The following is a 17,840-nucleotide window of genomic DNA, read 5'->3' on the forward strand; positions in this document are numbered from 1 at the left end:
CAATAATAAATATATTTTTCTCATTACATCAAATACATAAAATCATGATTACATATGTTATTATGAAGACTGAACCTAGTTACATATTTCAACACTCTCTTTTAATTAGGGAGGTATTCATAATCCATACAAGGTACTTGGACATTCTCAATCTGAAGAATTATCATAAGAAGAGTTGGATTTGTAACCCATCTGTATAGCATCATATCATCCAACATTGTCACATAGCAAGGCCTTGACTAATATCTCTATATCTCCACAAGATCAGAGCACAATGTTGGCGAGACCAATGATTTATAGACACCTTCATCATTGTCTCTCCAGGAGCATACCCCACCTGGGTGTTCACAGTGTATGTCCTTCCACGATTATTCTTATCTTGGATTCATAGTCCTCAAAGAATATTGGTGCTCTACGACTACTCTTATCTTGGATTCCCTACCACATCGTCAAAGAGTATCATATGCCAGATGTTTATCCAATCCTCCATTCTTTTCTTCCCAAGTGAAGACAATAATGACGTGTTTATCTCTCCCTCTCAACTAGGGAGGATATACCCATTCCAATGAATGAATGTACCCATTCCTATAAAAGGAATGTAAACAAGCTCCCTCTTATCCAAGGACTTGTCCAAGCTCCCTCTTAGCTAGGGACCTGCTTCCAAGTTTCTTCTTAATTAGAAACTTGCTTCCAGTCTCCCTCTTAATTAGGGACATGTTTCCAACAACAACTATTTCTTCATTTGTGGAGATGATGGGACCTTCAGCTGCTTGTAGTGCTCCTCTATTCGATGTCATGAATTTTATTTTTTAAATTATGGAATCTTCATCTTTGAGATTTTTTCGTAGGCATCGGCCATCCATCACTTTCCTTCTCAAATCAGAGTAGTCATGTCTTTCTTCCTTTTATTGGAGAGTGATCCATTAGACCATATCTGGATTTTCCTCATACAACTACCTTTTCTACATCATATATCCTTCAGGATATTCCATCCCATCACACGAATACTAGTTATAGATGAAATCAACACCTTTCTTTTTGTAGCCATGTATTAGCCCATCTAGATATTGTTCAAAAATAAAAAATGAACATCAAATAAAAAATTACCTTTTGTGATGGCCCTTCATCATGACATCTTCTTTTTGCAACATCAACATCCTACATTCATATTGACACATATCCAAGATATTCCTTCGTCAAGGGTCTTCTCCCTTTTCAGACTTTTTAAGGTCTTCATAGCTTTCCCATAGAGATATCATAGTCAATTCTTCTAGTCATAAGATGTTTATTTCCTTCTCCATAGTTTCATTTTTTCATAATCTCTTCCTTTCTCTTTATTCACATATTACTTCCAAGGAACTCCTAATCATTGTTCCATTAATTTTGTCAACCACCTCATATTCCATATGAGGACATATTATGTTGATTTCATCTAGTTAATTTGTGACTCATGCCTTTATGCATCCTTTTAATGAAAGATATCATTTTCCCTCGATCATGCTCATGAGGTAGAGTATGCATCATTACCATTTGCAACTATATAATGACATGACTTGGATTATTGATTATATGCATACATACCTCTCTTGTTCCTTGGTCATCTAGACTTCCTTTAGCAGCTTTCTATCCTTGATTGGGAGTGCTTCAATCATCTTTGACCTGTATCATTCCTTTGTCATCACACCATCATTCTTCTTATGAATCCCATCCCAATTGGAATTCTAAGATAGGCATGTTTCAAGGGATGAACCTTCTAATGAAGATTCCAATAGAGGATCCTGATTGTCCTCATCTTACATATTCTCCTTCCCAATGATGTATGATGAGTTCTATACTAGATGACTTACTTATACCCATAATTTCTACTTATGCTTATATTGAGGTTACCAAGAGCTACTTCCTTCTAATGGTGACTATAATAGATTCCTACTTCAACTATCTTTCAAGCTTCTTATGATGATGTCTTCAGTTGTATGCTCCTATGATGCCATATCCTAAAATGATGCATGCTATCATGATTCTAATGGTTCCTACCATGATAGCCATATTTTAAAAGAACTGAAAATAACTAGGTGGAGAAGAATTATCTCAATCATAGTAGAGATCTTTTACTTATTCCTTTGTGGATTTCTTCTCTTCAGCTTCTTCCACTTCTTCAGTGATATGGGATTCTTCCCTTCCTCTTTTGTTTTTTTCCTTCTTGAGCTTAGAATAATCTCTATTGTAGTGTCCACATTCTTGACATCTGTAGCATTGAACCTTCGCCATATTCTTCTTCCTTTTCTGAGGACAAAATTTCCCAAACTTTCCTTTTCTCTTTGCCATGGTAGCATATGCTTGAGTTTGCTCATTTGATCCTACATCAACTTTTTCCTTCAACCTAGTTTCTTCAATTTTGTATAGTGAACATAGGTCATTGAATGGAGTAGCTTCCTCATTCCCATAAATTCTTGATGTAAAGCCACCCCATTCCTCTGGTAGTGCATTGAGGAATATAGTAGTAATTTCCTTGTCAGACATTATCTCTCCCAACTTTTGTAGTTGGTCCCTTATTTCATATACCCTAATAAAGTATGAGGTTATTCCTTCTTCTTTTGGTATTTTCATCTTGTAGAGTTCTTGTCTTAACAAGATCACTTCTCCTGTAGTGCTTACGAACAATTATACAAGTTTGTCATATTATTCTTTTGATGTATCTAATTTTGATACATAGGGAATGAGGGGATCCTTAATGAGTTCTATGAGAATCTTTTGAGCCCCTACTCCCCCTTCCGTTAATTTTGCATGAGCTTGAGATTCTTACTTTGGAGGTTTAATGATTGAGCCCTTAACATGTTCCATAACCTCATTTTCTATGAGGTTTAGGTCTGTCCTTTTCTTCCATGTAAGAAAGTCTGAAGCCCCAACCAACTTATTGCTTTCCTTACAATAATACATTTTGATAGATTCAAATGTAGACATAAATGTACTTACTTGAGAATATACTTCTCTTCAACCTGCTACCTTTTTAATTTTTGATGATGATATTGGTAATAGAGGACTTCTTCTTGATGAAGATTCCTTTCTTCAAAAGTGATCGCTGATCCAAAGAGAGGGAGATCACTTTGAATCCTTGACGATGAAGACAATTCCTTTTATCTTGATTTCCTTGGATGAGTATACGTCAATATGCTTCACCTTTCGAATTTATTGAATTTTGAAAAGAGCTAGGGTCTATTGATGTCTCCTTTCTTGAGGTTCCCAAGAGTGCTTTGTAGAATCCTTCTTTGAATGAACTAGGGTTTTGTAGGTCTTATTCCTTCAATATGATGATGTAGTCCTTAACCTTAAATATGCCTTGAAGATTATAAGATCTTCTTGATGATTTTATGCCTTTGGTAATATTTTAGAACTTTAGTCCTTTGGTGGGTTGCCCTTACTTGACTTGTCACCTTAGCTCTAATACCATGTTGAGAAATCTAGGGGTAGTAAGTGAAAGTGATTTCTCTATTGATGATAAATGCTTGTGAAGAATCTTTAATTATCTTAATTACAATATTATTTATCTTGATTATTTTTTAGTTCTTTTCATCAAATAGTTACCAAAGCATAATGAGCAATGAGAGAAAGTGCACCAGATATACACTATCATCTAGGGCCAAAAACTCTCCAATATTGAGAGGAAAATCTCTGAAATTCTTCTTCTTATAGAATATTTAATTAATGAATTCCAAGACCAAGACCCAAGACCTAAGAACCTCTCCAAGACCAAGTCACAAGGATTCCTTGAATAACTCTTCTTGTTCTTCAAGTCAATGCTAGTTAAACTCACTTCTGCACTTCTGATTTCAACTTCTCTAGAATTTCGACCTCTTTTCACAAACCTGTAGTTTTTAGCCTACCTGCAACTATCAAGATGTCACACGTGTGAGCTTGATTGTGTAGATCTATGTGGATCTTCTCCTTCACTATGCTTGCACACTTCTCCTTATGAATTCGTCTAGTAATGATGTCATTTTATTGACCTTTATCTCGACTCCTTAGAGGACTAATGTAATCCTACTGCAGAAACCCTAGATGTAGCCACATGTGCGAGTAGAGGGACCCAAAAAAATGCTAAAAATATTTTTTTTTTCTCCTTCTCTTCACTAGATGAGAGGCTTCCTTCCTTCCTTTATTCACACTTCTTTCTCCTTTTTGGATGCTTGAATGATGCCTTATCAAGTGAGGTCGAGTCCTCCTTTATATAGTCATCTTGTCCATCTATTTGAGCCAACTTGTCATCATTTTTAGGCCGACATATTATTCTAGATAGGTCTATAACTCCTTTTTAAGGCCAACTTGGTTTGCACTTGTGACGAGGTCTTGGAGGGTATTTTTTACTCTTACTGTTATCACTGACAAAATTTCAATGCCAAATGTCTTACATTTGTTTGATGGTAAAGCACATAAAACCTTTTTAGCAGTTTCGCAGCGCAAGTGATTTCGTAGCGGAAAACACCGATTTTGCACTAATTGCGCTACGAAATGGGGAATTCGTGCTGATTCATAACACATATCACCCCAGCTGTCAAATTGTCTGCAAGAGAAAAACATCATGAAATACTACGTGTGTCAAACCAGGGTGATGTGTCACCGTATTATCTTGGGGAACATTCTCATCATGGTGGCCATCTAGCAAGTTCTAGTCTGGTAAATCACACTGGTTTGCCCCATGCTCTCGTGAAACAAAATATTGTAGGATCCAGGCAGCATTCCGCAGATAATATAACAGTGAAGACAAGGGTTGACCATTTTGGTAGGAGTGCTTCTTCCAGTTTACAAAAGAAGATAGATATGGCTTCTGTGCTATCCCTGCCTTGGATCCAGCGCTGGTGTCCCTCGTATCAGATTAAATCCTCGGTATTTGAGATACATTGCGGCTATGAGGGGAATTAATCTTAAAAGTTTTTCAGTGAAAACAATACCAAGTGCTGCTGCAATGGCCATTGTTGAGCTTGCTTCCCAACAACTGCATTTTGGTAAACAGCATACGGCAGAATGACAAGTATAAATATAGTCCTGTGTGAAGAAGTAGAGTCTTTCACTTGTCAATTTTGGCTTTTCAGGCACAGGGGCATCCAGATATTTGTCTTGTTAGGTTATGGCACTGGTCTTCCTGGCATTCTCTAATCGCCTAGAGGAATCGTTGCATTTTTCAAGTGATCTACAGAAATAAAGGCTTGGTTCAGGTTTATGGCATGGTGATGTCCAGTGGTATGAGTAAGTAAGACAGGGATGGGCACGAGCACTGCAACTAACAAAGAGGTGCTTTCTGTCATTCATCATTGAAGGAAATTGACTTTGGGCTGTCTGTCTTTTTCAAACCTGGTCACGTGTTCACTGATGTGGTTGGAAGCCCATACTATGTTACCCCGGAAGTGTTATGCAAACGCTATGGTCCAGAGGCAGAGGTGTGGACAGCCGGGGTCATCCTATACATCTTACTCAGCGGTGTTCCACCATTTTGGGCAGAAACACAACAGGGAATTTTCGATGTTGTTCTACGAGGTCATATTGAGTTTGATTCAGAACCCTGGCCCACAATTTCCGAGAGTGCAAAGGATCTTATCAAAAAGATGCTTACTTCAAAACTATCTGAGCGGGAATTATGAGCGCCTGACTGCTCATGGAGTTCTATGTCATCCGTGGATATGTAAAGATGAAGTGGATTGAAGCCCCTGACCCTGTAACGAAATTTTCATATGAGTCGGATAGAATTAAGAGGTCTGCCGAGTTCGGGAAGTTTTGCAAGTGTTTGGAAGTGAAAACTGCGGGTGGATTGACCAATCATTGCAGATTTTGGGTTTTGGAGATCACTTAAAAGCATTGACCAGTTGCAAATATGAACTATCTCATTGGAGCGTTTAAGCTACCTTGTATAATATCTATCACCTTTTCTGATGGGAAAACTCGTAAGCAGGCTACTGTAAAGAAAGAAAATGGGCAAACTGCCTTGGTGCCTCTTTTTCGAAGCCAAGAAAATGTTGTTGGAGAGGTTTCGATGGAACCTGTTGCTGGTAAAAAGGTTGAGCATAATGGTGTAAAAATTGAGCTTCTAGGCCAAATAGAGTTGTATTTCGACAGGGGTAACTTCTACGATTTTATTTCCCGTGTTCGGGAGCTAGATGTACCTGGTGAGCTTCATGATCGTAAGACCTATCCATTCGAGTTCTCCACAGTTGAGATGCCATATGAAGTCATACAATGGTGTAAATGGGAGGCTAAGGTACATTTTGAAGGTTACTATCAGTCGTAACTATGTCAGTAACATTGTCGAGTACCAAGACTTCTGGGTACGGAATTATACACCACTTCCAACAGTTAACAACAACATCAAGATGGAGGTCGGGATTGAGGATTGCCTACATATTGAGTTTGAATATTTCATGACAATCAGCAAATAGCAACTCAGGAACAAGAATCAACCAATAATCCTGAATGGATACAAGGAGAGCATTTTGTGCATCAAGCCCTACAAAATTTCAGATTGTCATATGCATTAACAAACATAACTCAGCAGTTTCGTAGCGCGCTACGAAACTGCTGTAGGTGGTGATTTTAAACGCAGAGCAGCTATTTTGATAATATGAGCGGGAATTTTGAAAGAAAGACACCTGTCCATCAATACAGCCTACAGCACATCAGAAACATGGTGGTGTTCTATTGTTTTTGGGTTATTAAAGAGACTTAAAGTACATGCTGCTGCATATTCGAAGTGATGGGGGACCAGAACCGAAAAGTAAGGGATATTCTCAGCCAACACGGAGCAGATTAAAGCCTTCAGCATCCAAAGCTAGCATGGAACATTGAATACTCATCTCAGCCATCTCAGCCAAACGGAAAGGAAGCCAGGTGTCAAAGCTGCAAGGAGGAATCATTCTACGAAGGAGATAGACTTAGAGTTATAATCAAATTAGGACTCTTTAGAATTTCAGTTAGCACTTATTGTATTAAATAGTTTGTTGCAAAGCAGATAGGGGTCATTAGTGACAGTCATCGAGCTCCCCTCATGCTGGAGGAGGAAGCTCAAAGTAGTTAAAGTTATGTTTCTATATATAGTGGAAACTTTTATGTAATGAGGGTTGGATATTTGAGAAAACAGAGTTTATTTTGGCTTGTGTAAAAACTTATTTTCAGTAATACAAATGATTGCTTTTCTTCTCAGGATTCATACAGTGTTTCAAATGCTCAAGATATATGTGGTTTTTTTTTATCCTTTATGTTTTACAACTGTATAAATACACAATCACTCAGAATTCACTTTGCTGCTCTGATTTCCTGTGTGTATTTGTAAGTTGAGGTTTCTATGAGAGGTATTTTGAGTGTTTAAACATTACATGCCCTGACTTCTATGAATGAGTAGTTTTATAGTTTGCTGAAATGATGATTAACTCCATGAGCCCAATGGAAGTCCTTGTAATGTCTATCCAGCCAACATATGTGTTAAATTTACTTTGCAAGAGTTAGCCATCTCATCAATATTTAAAATCAATAACCCTTTGAGAGAGCCCTCTCAGGCTAAGGAGGCTAAGCCTTAGTCAAAAGTCTGGTTTGAAATAGTTACACAGAGTCTAACTGATCTGCAACCTTTCAGTGCTTGATTTTGTGATAACATTTTGGTGCGTCTGCCGGGAGCCTGAAGATTATTCATTCCCGAAATTATGAAGTTGAACTTCTGAAGGTAGCAGGAGCTCAGAAGGTTTTTGAGGCTGCAAAACTACCTTGGCGACTCCATTGTTGAAGAATTCGAAATTCATAGGTTCATGGTGATTCCACTGGAGTTATGAAGGACCCAGATGCTACCATTCTTATCTCAAGGTATGCATGCATAGATTTTTCAGGAATTCATGGTTTCCCAAATCATTTTCCCAAGGATGCATATTTTCTAAGGAATGGTCCAAAATTCAATGGAGAAGATTTGAGTTTAACTTTGAAGCATATATCAGATTTTTGTGAATTTTCACAGCTTCTTAGAGTTAAACATGAGGATGTTTGCATTATGTTATTCTATGATTCACTTCAAGGGAAATGTAAACAATGGATTGAAAGTTTTCCTATCAAATCCGTTAAGTCATTTCAAGACTTATGGCTTATGTTTTTGGAGGAATGGATAGATAGGTCAGAGGTGGTGGCAAACTCTCCTTCAGTTCAAGGTTTCAAACAATGGAATAATGATCATAGTAATGGAGAAACAAATGAAAATTTTCCTTTGTCCTTGTCCTCATATCTAAAATCCTTTGACTGCTAGGCAGAGGATAAGATGAGCTTTTTGGATGAAGTTGCTGAGGACATTGAGAAAGAAATTGAAGGTGTAGAAGGTCAAATTCAGGCATATAGTTTTCATAATCATGATCATTATTTTCAGAAGTTTTCTGTGGCAGAACGCAAGGAGACAATGCTAGTTCCTTTCTCTTTCACGATTGAGGAACTGAACACTGTTGTTGAAGATCAGTTTGCACAACCAGAAAGTTACAAGAAAAATCAAGTTGATCATGTATTCTGGGATCCTATAGCTGATTACATGGAAGAGTTTTACTCTCCAGTGTTTCAGTTTTCCTATAAAGATCAGAGGAAATTTCAGTGGCAGTGGTCATCGCCATATCATAGTGGCTCTGAACTCCGATGCAGTAAAAAAACTCAAATATCAGATAAGACAAATGATTGGCTGCATTGGAAATTTCACATTGATTGAGCTGAAAGAAGTTTGAATTGATAGGGTAGGTAGGTAGGAAATTGCAAATAAGCTCAAGGTTGTCTGAGCATTTATTTTTTAGTAGATATAGACCTCTCTCTCCTACGGTGATCATCAAGCTCAAGCCTGCCAGGGGGGGCATTAAAAGCATTAGAATTTTTGTTGTCTATGCTACAGCTTCTTCTGGAGTCAATACATGCACAGTTCTACAGTTATTGATTGCTCACAAAAGGCTAATATTCTGCCCAAACAATTCTGATACTGATCTTATTTGCTGTCTTTGTGTGAACTTGATTTCATTGCTTTGGGATCAAAGACAAATGCAAAAAACATGGCCACTGTTATTATCAGGTATCTATTGTTAAATCGCTGTGCTGCTTTGGGGGAACTACTGGTATCGAAACCAAACCAGGGAAAACCATTCATAAATTTGTTCATCAGTTTCCAAAATTGGATCTTTCTGCTCATGTCCAGAACTGTATTGAAGGTGGAACTAACTATCACTCCAGATTTTCAGTGGGATGAAAAGATTCATGGATATGTGGAACCTTTTTGGATAATAGTAGAGGACAATGATGGTGAATATATACTCCATCATGAATATTTTATGTTGAAAATGCAGTATGTTGAAGATGACCATCATTTAAGCTTCACTGTCCCCATCCATGAACCTCTTCCTCCTCAGTACTTCATTCGTGTTGTATCGGATAAGTGGTTGGGGTCGCAGACAATATTGCCAGTTTCATTTGACATCTCATTTTGCCAGAGAAATACTCACCTCCTACTGAGTTGCTAGACTTGCAGCCACTTCCTGTGTCCGCATTAAGAAATCCTTCATATGAAGCACTATATCAACAGTTTAGACACTTCAATCCTATTCAAACTCAGGTATTTACAGTGCTTTATAACTCAGATGATAATGTTTTAGTTGCAGCACCTACTGGTAGTGGTAAGATTATTTGTGCTGAGTTTGCTTTACTGCGATTACATCAAAAGGCCCAGATAATGTATTTCGCTGTGTCTATATTACTCCTATAGAAGCTCTTGCCAAAGAGAGATATCAGGATTGGGAGCAGAAATTTGGAAAAGGATTGGATCTGAAAGTAGTTGAACTGATAGGTGAATCTGCAACTGATTTGAAGTTCCTTGAAAAGGGTCAAATAATAATAAGCACACCAGAGAAATGGGATGCTTTGTCTCGGAGATGGAAACAGCGGAAACTGGTTCAACAAGTCAGCCTTTTCATTGTGGATGAACTTCATTTAATTGGTGAAGAGGGTGGTCCAATCCTGGAAGTAATCGTATCCAGAAAGAGATATATTTCAAGCCAAATTGAAAATCATATCCGCATTATTGCTCTTTCTATTTCACTTGCAAATGCTAAAGATCTTGGAGAGTGGATTGGTGCTACAACACATGGACTTTTCAATTTTCCACCTGGTGTGCGTCCTGTACCAGTTGAGATTCACATTCAGGGGATTGATATAGCCAATTTTGAGGCTCGAATGCAAGCAATGACTAAGCCAACATACACGTCAATAGTTCAACATGCAAAGGAAGGCAAACCGGCTCTAGTGTCTGTGCCAACATGGAAACATGCACGACTTACTGCTCTTGATATAGTCACATATTCAAATGTAGATGGTGGAGAGAGATCCCAATTTCTTCAATGTACGAAAGAAGATCTGGCACCTTTCATTGCGAAAGTTAAAGAATCTACCTTGAGTCATATTTTGACTCACGGTGCTGGGTATCTACATGAAGGTCTCAGTTTAATGGAAAAAGAATTGGTCACCCAGCTGTTTAGTGCAGGGGCAATTCAGGTGTGTGTAGCAAGCAGTTCGATGCGTTGGAGGTTGTCCTTGTCTGCACATTTGGTTGTTGTCATGGGGATACAGTATTATGATGGGCGTGAGAATGCTCATACTGGCTATCCTATTACTGATCTTTTGCAAATGATGGGTCGTGCCAGTAGACCTCTGCTTGATAATGCTGGAAAATGTGTAATATCTGCTGGTGGTCCCAATCAAAAACAGTTAAGTTATACTGGTAGAGAGGAAGAGGAATGCTTTTATGATGGAGCGGAGGAGTTCAAGTATGGGGATTTAATTTCTACTCCAGTTGGGTGGAGTGATGCATTCTGCTTTTGAAACTGGTGGCAAATCAAGTACAATGTTACTACATATAACAGATGGAGTACATGAAATGTCTGAGCCTGGTTCAACTAGACAGTCTTCGTCACAGAAAATTGACAATGTGAGGTATGCAGAGGATGAAGTGAAACCCCAAGGAACTTAAAGAAGATGTTTGTCAAATAAATTTTATAAGACACTGGAACTGCAGGTTCTTAGTGTACCACAAGGGCACACTATCCCAAGTGGAGCCACTGTTATCACTGACAAAATTTCAATGCCAAATGTCTTACATTTGTTTGATGGTAAAGCACATAAAACCTTTTTAGCAGTTTCGCAGCGCAAGTGATTTCTTAGTGGAAAACACCGATTTTGCACTAATTGCGCTACGAAATGGGGAATTCGTGCTGATTCATAACACATATCACCCCAGCTGTCAAATTGTCTGCAAGAGAACAACATCATGAAATACTACGTGTGTCAAACCAGGGTGATGTGTCACCGTATTATCTTGGGGAACATTCTCATCATGGTGGCCATCTAGCAAGTTCTAGTCTGGTAAATCACATTGGTTTTCCCCATGCTCTCGTGAAACAAAATATTGTAGGATCCAGGCAACATTCCGCAGAGAATATAACAGTGAAGACAAGGGTTGACCATTTTGGTAGGAGTGCTTCTTCCAGTTTACAAAAGAAGATAGATATGGCTTCTGTGCTATCCCTGCCTTGGATCCAGCGCTGGTGTCCCTCATATCAGATTAAATCCTCGGTATTTGAGATACATTGCGGCTACGAGGGGAATTAATCTTAAAATTTTTTCAGTGAAAACAATACCAAGTGCTGCTGCAATGGCCATTGTTGAGCTTGCTTTCCAACAACTGCATTTTGGTAAACAGCATACGGCAGAATGACAAGTATAAATATAGTCCTGTGTCAAGAAGTAGAGTCTTTCACTTGTCAATTTTGGATTTTCAGGCACAGGGGCATCCAGATATTTGTCTTTTTAGGTTATGGCACTGGTCTTCCTGGCATTCTCTAATCGCCTAGAGGAATCGTTGCATTTTTCAAGTGATCTACAGAAATAAAGGCTTGGTTCAGGTTTATGGCATGGTGATGTCCAGTGGTATGAGTAAGTAAGACAGGGATGGGCACGAGCACTGCAACTAACAAAGAGGTGCTTTCTGTCATTCATCATTGAGTGAAATTGACTTTGGGCTGTCTGTCTTTTTCAAACCTGGTCACGTGTTCACTGATGTGGTTGGAAGCCCATACTATGTTACCCCGGAAGTGTTATGCAAACGCTATGGTCCAGAGGCAGAGGTGTGGACAACCGGGGTCATCCTATACATCTTACTCAGCGGTGTTCCACCATTTTGGGCAGAAACACAACAGGGAATTTTCGATGTTGTTCTACGAGTTCATATTGAGTTTGATTCAGAACCCTGGCCCACAATTTCCAAGAGTGCAAAGGATCTTATCAAAAAGATGCTTACTTCAAAACTATCTGAGCGGGAATTATGAGCGCTTGACTGCTCATGGAGTTCTATGTCATCCGTGGATATGTAAAGATGAAGTGGATTGAAGCCCCTGACCCTGTAACGAAATTTTCATATGAGTCGGATAGAATTAAGAGGTCTGCCGAGTTCGGGAAGTTTTGCAAGTGTTTGGAAGTGAAAACTGCGGGTGGATTGACCAATCATTGCAGATTTTGGGTTTTGGAGATCACTTAAAAGCATTGACCAGTTGCAAATATGAACTATCTCATTGGAGCGTTTAAGCTACCTTGTATAATATCTATCACCTTTTCTGATGGGAAAACTCGTAAGCAGGCTACTGTAAAGAAAGAAAATGGGCAAACTGCCTTGGTGCCTCTTTTTCGAAGCCAAGAAAATGTTGTTGGAGAGGTTTCGATAGAACCTGTTGCTGGTAAAAAGGTTGAGCATAATGGTGTAAAAATTGAGCTTCTAGGCCAAATAGAGTTGTATTTCGACAGGGGTAACTTCTACGATTTTATTTCCCTTGTTCGGGAGCTAGATGTACCTGGTGAGCTTCATGATCGTAAGACCTATCCATTCGAGTTCTCCACAGTTGAGATGCCATATGAGTCATACAATGGTGTAAATGGGAGGCTAAGGTACATTTTGAAGGTTACTATCAGTCGTAACTATGTCAGTAACATTGTCGAGTACCAAGACTTCTGGGTACGGAATTATACACCACTTCCAACAGTTAACAACAACATCAAGATGGAGGTCGGGATTGAGGATTGCCTACATATTGAGTTTGAATATTTCATGACAATCAGCAAATAGCAACTCAGGAACAAGAATCAACCAGTAATCCTGAATGGATACAAGGAGAGCATTTTGTGCATCAAGCCCTACAAAATTTCAGATTGTCATATGCATTAACAAACATAACTCAGCAGTTTCGTAGCGCGCTACGAAACTGCTGTAGGTGGTGATTTTAAACGCAGAGCAGCTATTTTGATAATATGAGCGGGAATTTTGAAAGAAAGACACCTGTCCATCAATACAGCCTACAGCACATCAGAAACATGGTGGTGTTCTATTGTTTTTGGGTTATTAAAGGGACTTGAAGTACATGTTGTTGCATATTCGAAGTGATGGGGGACCAGAACCGAAAAGTAAGGGATATTCTCAGCCAACACGGAGCAGATTAAAGCCTTCAGCATCCAAAGCTAGCATGGAACATTGAATACTCATCTCAACCATCTCAGCCAAACGGAAAGGAAGCCAGGTGTCAAAGCTGCAAGGAGGAATCATTCTACGAAGGAGATAGACTTAGAGTTATAATCAAATTAGGACTCTTTAGAATTTCAGTTAGCACTTATTGTATTAAATAGTTTGTTGCAAAGCAGATAGGGGTCATCAGTGAGACTCATCGAGCTCCCCTCATGCTGGAGGAGGAAGCTCAAAGTAGTTAAAGTTATGTTTCTATATATAGTGGAAACTTTTATGTAATGAGGGTTGGATATTTGAGAAAACAGAGTTTATTTTGGCTTGTGTAAAAACTTATTTTCAGTAATACAAATGACTGCTTTTCTTCTCAGGATTCATACAGTGTTTCAAATGCTCAAGATATATGTGGTTTTGTTTTATCCTTTATGTTTTACAACTGTATAAATACACAATCACTCAGAATTCACTTTGCTGCTCTGATTTCCTGTGTGTATTTGTAAGTTGAGGTTTCTATGAGAGGTATTTTGAGTGTTTAAACATTACATGCCCTGACTTCTATGAATGAGTAGTTTTATAGTTTGCTGAAATGATGATTAACTCCATGAGCCCAATGGAAGTCCTTGTAATGTCTATCCAGCCAACATATGTGTTAAATTTACTTTGCAAGAGTTAGCCATCTCATCAATATTTAAAATCAATAACCCTTTGAGAGAGCCCTCTCAGGCTAAGGAGGCTAAGCCTTAGTCAAAAGTCTGGTTTGAAATAGTTACACAGAGTCTAACTGATCAGCAGCCTTTCAGTGCTTGATTTTGTGATAACACTTACAATGACTCAAAATGAATTTTCTTACAATATGTAACATGCCCAAGAAGGGTCCTTCATACATGGCAATGACTCCCTAGACTTGTGGACTCAATCAAAAGCCCTAGAAGCTGTCAATGGGAGCTTAACCTAAAAATAAATTCTCTTGAGCATGAAACCCATGCCTCAAGATCAATAATAATAAATTTATTTTTCTCATTACATAAAATATATAAATTCATGATTACATATGTCGTTAGGAAGACCATAATAGTTACATAGTTCAACAAATTGGGCCAGGATAAATATTCAAAGGGATTGGAAGAAAGGACGACCAGAGCTAAGGCAAGGTTAGGCTTATCAAAGTACAAAATATTCCTCAGACCAAATGAGGATCAAGAGCAGACCCAAGAGAGAGTCAAAAGAAACACTAGACAGAGAACAATATTGAAATTAACTATTAAATTGATAATTGGGTACCTTCGTAACACCATTGTGCCCAAATTGGCATGAAGATTATCATGCGAAAACTTCTATTTGGCATAACTGCCTCTATCCAGAGAAAGGAGTGTTGGGAGTGCATAGAGAGGAAGTGCAGCTTTGAATTCAACAGAGAGGAAAACAAAGCAGTGAAGAGGGTGCTTGTAATTGGCCACTAGAATTGCCTGAGATACCTCCATCGATCCAAAGAAGAACAATTCCAAAATCCATGCCAAGTAGCATAAAGAATCAAGAACAAAAACGTGAAGGAGAAGCCCCAAAAATTTGAACCTAAGAATGTTAATCCAGACTCTTTTCATGACACCGAGCATGATTCCCTTTCTATTGTCAAATTTCATAGAACCTCTAGAGATTATGAAAACTTGAAGGGTACCATGGAATCCACAAAGGAAAACTAAGCTCCCATACAAACACTAGAAGCCTGAATCGTACATATTTGTCTCATTATCACCCTCCATGAATATAATTTCAAGATGCTGGAAGCCACAAAAATATCATCAACCATGAATTCCATTAACATCTTCCACCCTATAGTCTTAAAGAAGTCTGGCATGAGGGTGTAAGAATAAATTAGGAACTTTCCTACTACTGAGTTCTCCATATGCGAGGAATGAAGGGGTGCATGGCATGCATACCTTCTACCATCCACCTCTGTTAGGGAAACATGCATGTACTACATAACCACTAAATTATTATTCAAATTGTTCAAGGGGGTAAGTAATTATGAATGAGAACCTTAAGGACACCCACAAAATATTTATCTATGCTCCTAAACTCATGAATACCAATGTTGAAGAAAATAATAGGTACTTGCATGGTTTTCATCATGGAATATTTTTCCATTTGGACTTACCATTGATGACAACTTGTCTTGACTCTAGTATACAAGCATGATTTTCCTGTTCATTGACTTCCTTGTTTTGATTTTGTAAGATGTGATAGAAGGCCTTTCTAGGGAAGGATCCAAGATATTAATAATTATGCTAAGGATAAGACTTCGATGGTTATTCTTAGGAAGAGAACCATTGTGTAAATGTTGAATGGTGATAAGGGAATCTCCCAAAATTTCTATCTTGGAGATTTCCCTATTCTTAGCCAACTGAAGACCAGTAGGAGCCCACACATTTCAGCCAGATTATTGTTCCTCTTTCCATGTCCCCAAGAATACTTTACTTCTTGGTTTTCCTTGGGATTCAAGAGAATCCCTCTATCTGCCACCCCAATTAAATATGTTTTTAAATGTAGGATTCAAAAGGATTTTCATTTATGATAAAGTATTATGAATTCAATCTAGTGAGGTCCCACTTACTATTAGTTAAATATCACGAGGGATAGCCCTCTAGGGTACAAAGTTGAGGGAATCCCTATCCCTGCATAACCCCACGATCTTTACATTATATATATATATATATATATATATATATATATATATATATATATATATATATATATATATATATATATATATAATGTAAAGCTCATGAGGGATAACCCTATAGGGTATGGAGTTGAGGGAATTGATGTCCCTGTATAAATCTCTCTCTCTCTCTCTCACTATATATATATTATGCTGGAATAAGCTTAAGAGGGATAGCAATGGTTGACTGCCAACAACTGTGTAAACATATATACATATGTTTTATAATCTGGGAGACTTGGTGAAGGCCCACATATAAATATATACAAATATATGCAAAGAGTGGAAACACAAATCAACTAAGTGATAAGGAAGGTATGTTCAGCGAGAAACAACAAAATATATGTCTTAGGGTCCCATCTTGGGAAGCCCTAGAGTGCGCACCATTATGGAAAAAGGTTGCGAGACAAGGCCAAGTAGGGAACTTTCCCATCATTTGATGTGGAAAAGCTCGTCTTTCCTCGAGACTTTCGAAGTGGGTGCATGTTTACCATAAAGGAAATAGGTCGAGAGATATGGTCGAGATGGGAACTTTCCAATTGTTTGATGTGGAAATGCTTGTCTCACCTCGGGACTTTTTAAGTGTGTGCATGTTACCTCGAGGAAATGACTTGACATGGCTGCCACTTAGGCAGGATTAAAAGCGACATGGAACGATCCACATGGTATGGTGGAATCCACAAGTGAATGACATATAGTCCATGTGGGTGCCACGTGGTAGCCATAAGGTTGACTTGGAAAAATGTTATCGACCAAATCTTAAATTGGCCATTTCTTTTGATATAAGAGTCAGATCAAGGAAAAATTTATATCGCCGAAAATTTCTCAACAATCTAAATGCAACAATGATGTTTATTTTAAGTTTTTAGGAGATCAAAAAGTCAAAATTTTAAGATCCCATTTCCATAACAGGGCGTTGGAGGTTGGGCAAATGATGGTAATGTTTTCTTCCATGCTTAGTATGGTCTCCAAAGTGGATGGGCGTGTTATAAAACTAACAAGATTTTTTAATTCTCTCAATGAATACATAGCCACTATATAATTCCCTCTTAAAAGAGTGTTTCCTTATAGGGAAAAAAATCCCTAACATAACTTCTACTATCATGACTACGACCTAATGATGAATGGTCCATATTGACTATGAAATTACAATATTTTACAAGGAAAGTTTTCCAAAAAAAAATCTTCTAGGGAATTATCCGCAAAATCCCCACCAAGTGAGGGCCCATAATGACAATTATAATGGGGGAACTGAGATCAAAACATGGCTAATAATGCAAAGAATATAGCATACACCCAACACCAAACACATAACCTAAGTACACCAAAGATTGTTGTACGAACTCACACTTCTTGAGATTTGGAAACAACTAGTAATTTTTTAATGTCTCTAGTACTGTAACACCCTCCTCCCACATCTACCCAAGTAACTGGCCAATCAAGGTAAACATGTGATGAGAGGATATTGCGATCTGATTCAACCTCCTAAGTCACCTTAAGGAAGTGGAACCGACAAAACACAACCAAACTGACCATCCACACATCCTGCAAAACCTCCATAAGCTACCCCACCTT

At 38.3% G+C, this 17,840-nt stretch overlaps 2 pseudogenes; both read left to right on the top strand.

Annotated features, from left to right (window-relative positions):
• Positions 1-5,682: 5,682 nt before the first annotated feature.
• On the top strand, positions 5,683-6,425 carry LOC149250714 (vacuolar protein sorting-associated protein 26B pseudogene; annotated as a pseudogene).
• Positions 6,426-12,414: 5,989 nt separating this feature from the next.
• LOC149250715 (vacuolar protein sorting-associated protein 26B pseudogene) lies at positions 12,415-13,156 on the top strand (annotated as a pseudogene).
• The last annotated feature ends 4,684 nt before the right edge of the window (positions 13,157-17,840 follow it).

Source organism: Pinus tabuliformis, chromosome 7 (genome assembly GCF_031772625.1).
Source record: "Pinus tabuliformis cultivar Carrire ecotype Pingquan chromosome 7, CPIR1, whole genome shotgun sequence".
Classification (NCBI taxonomy): Eukaryota; Viridiplantae; Streptophyta; class Pinopsida; order Pinales; family Pinaceae; genus Pinus; species Pinus tabuliformis.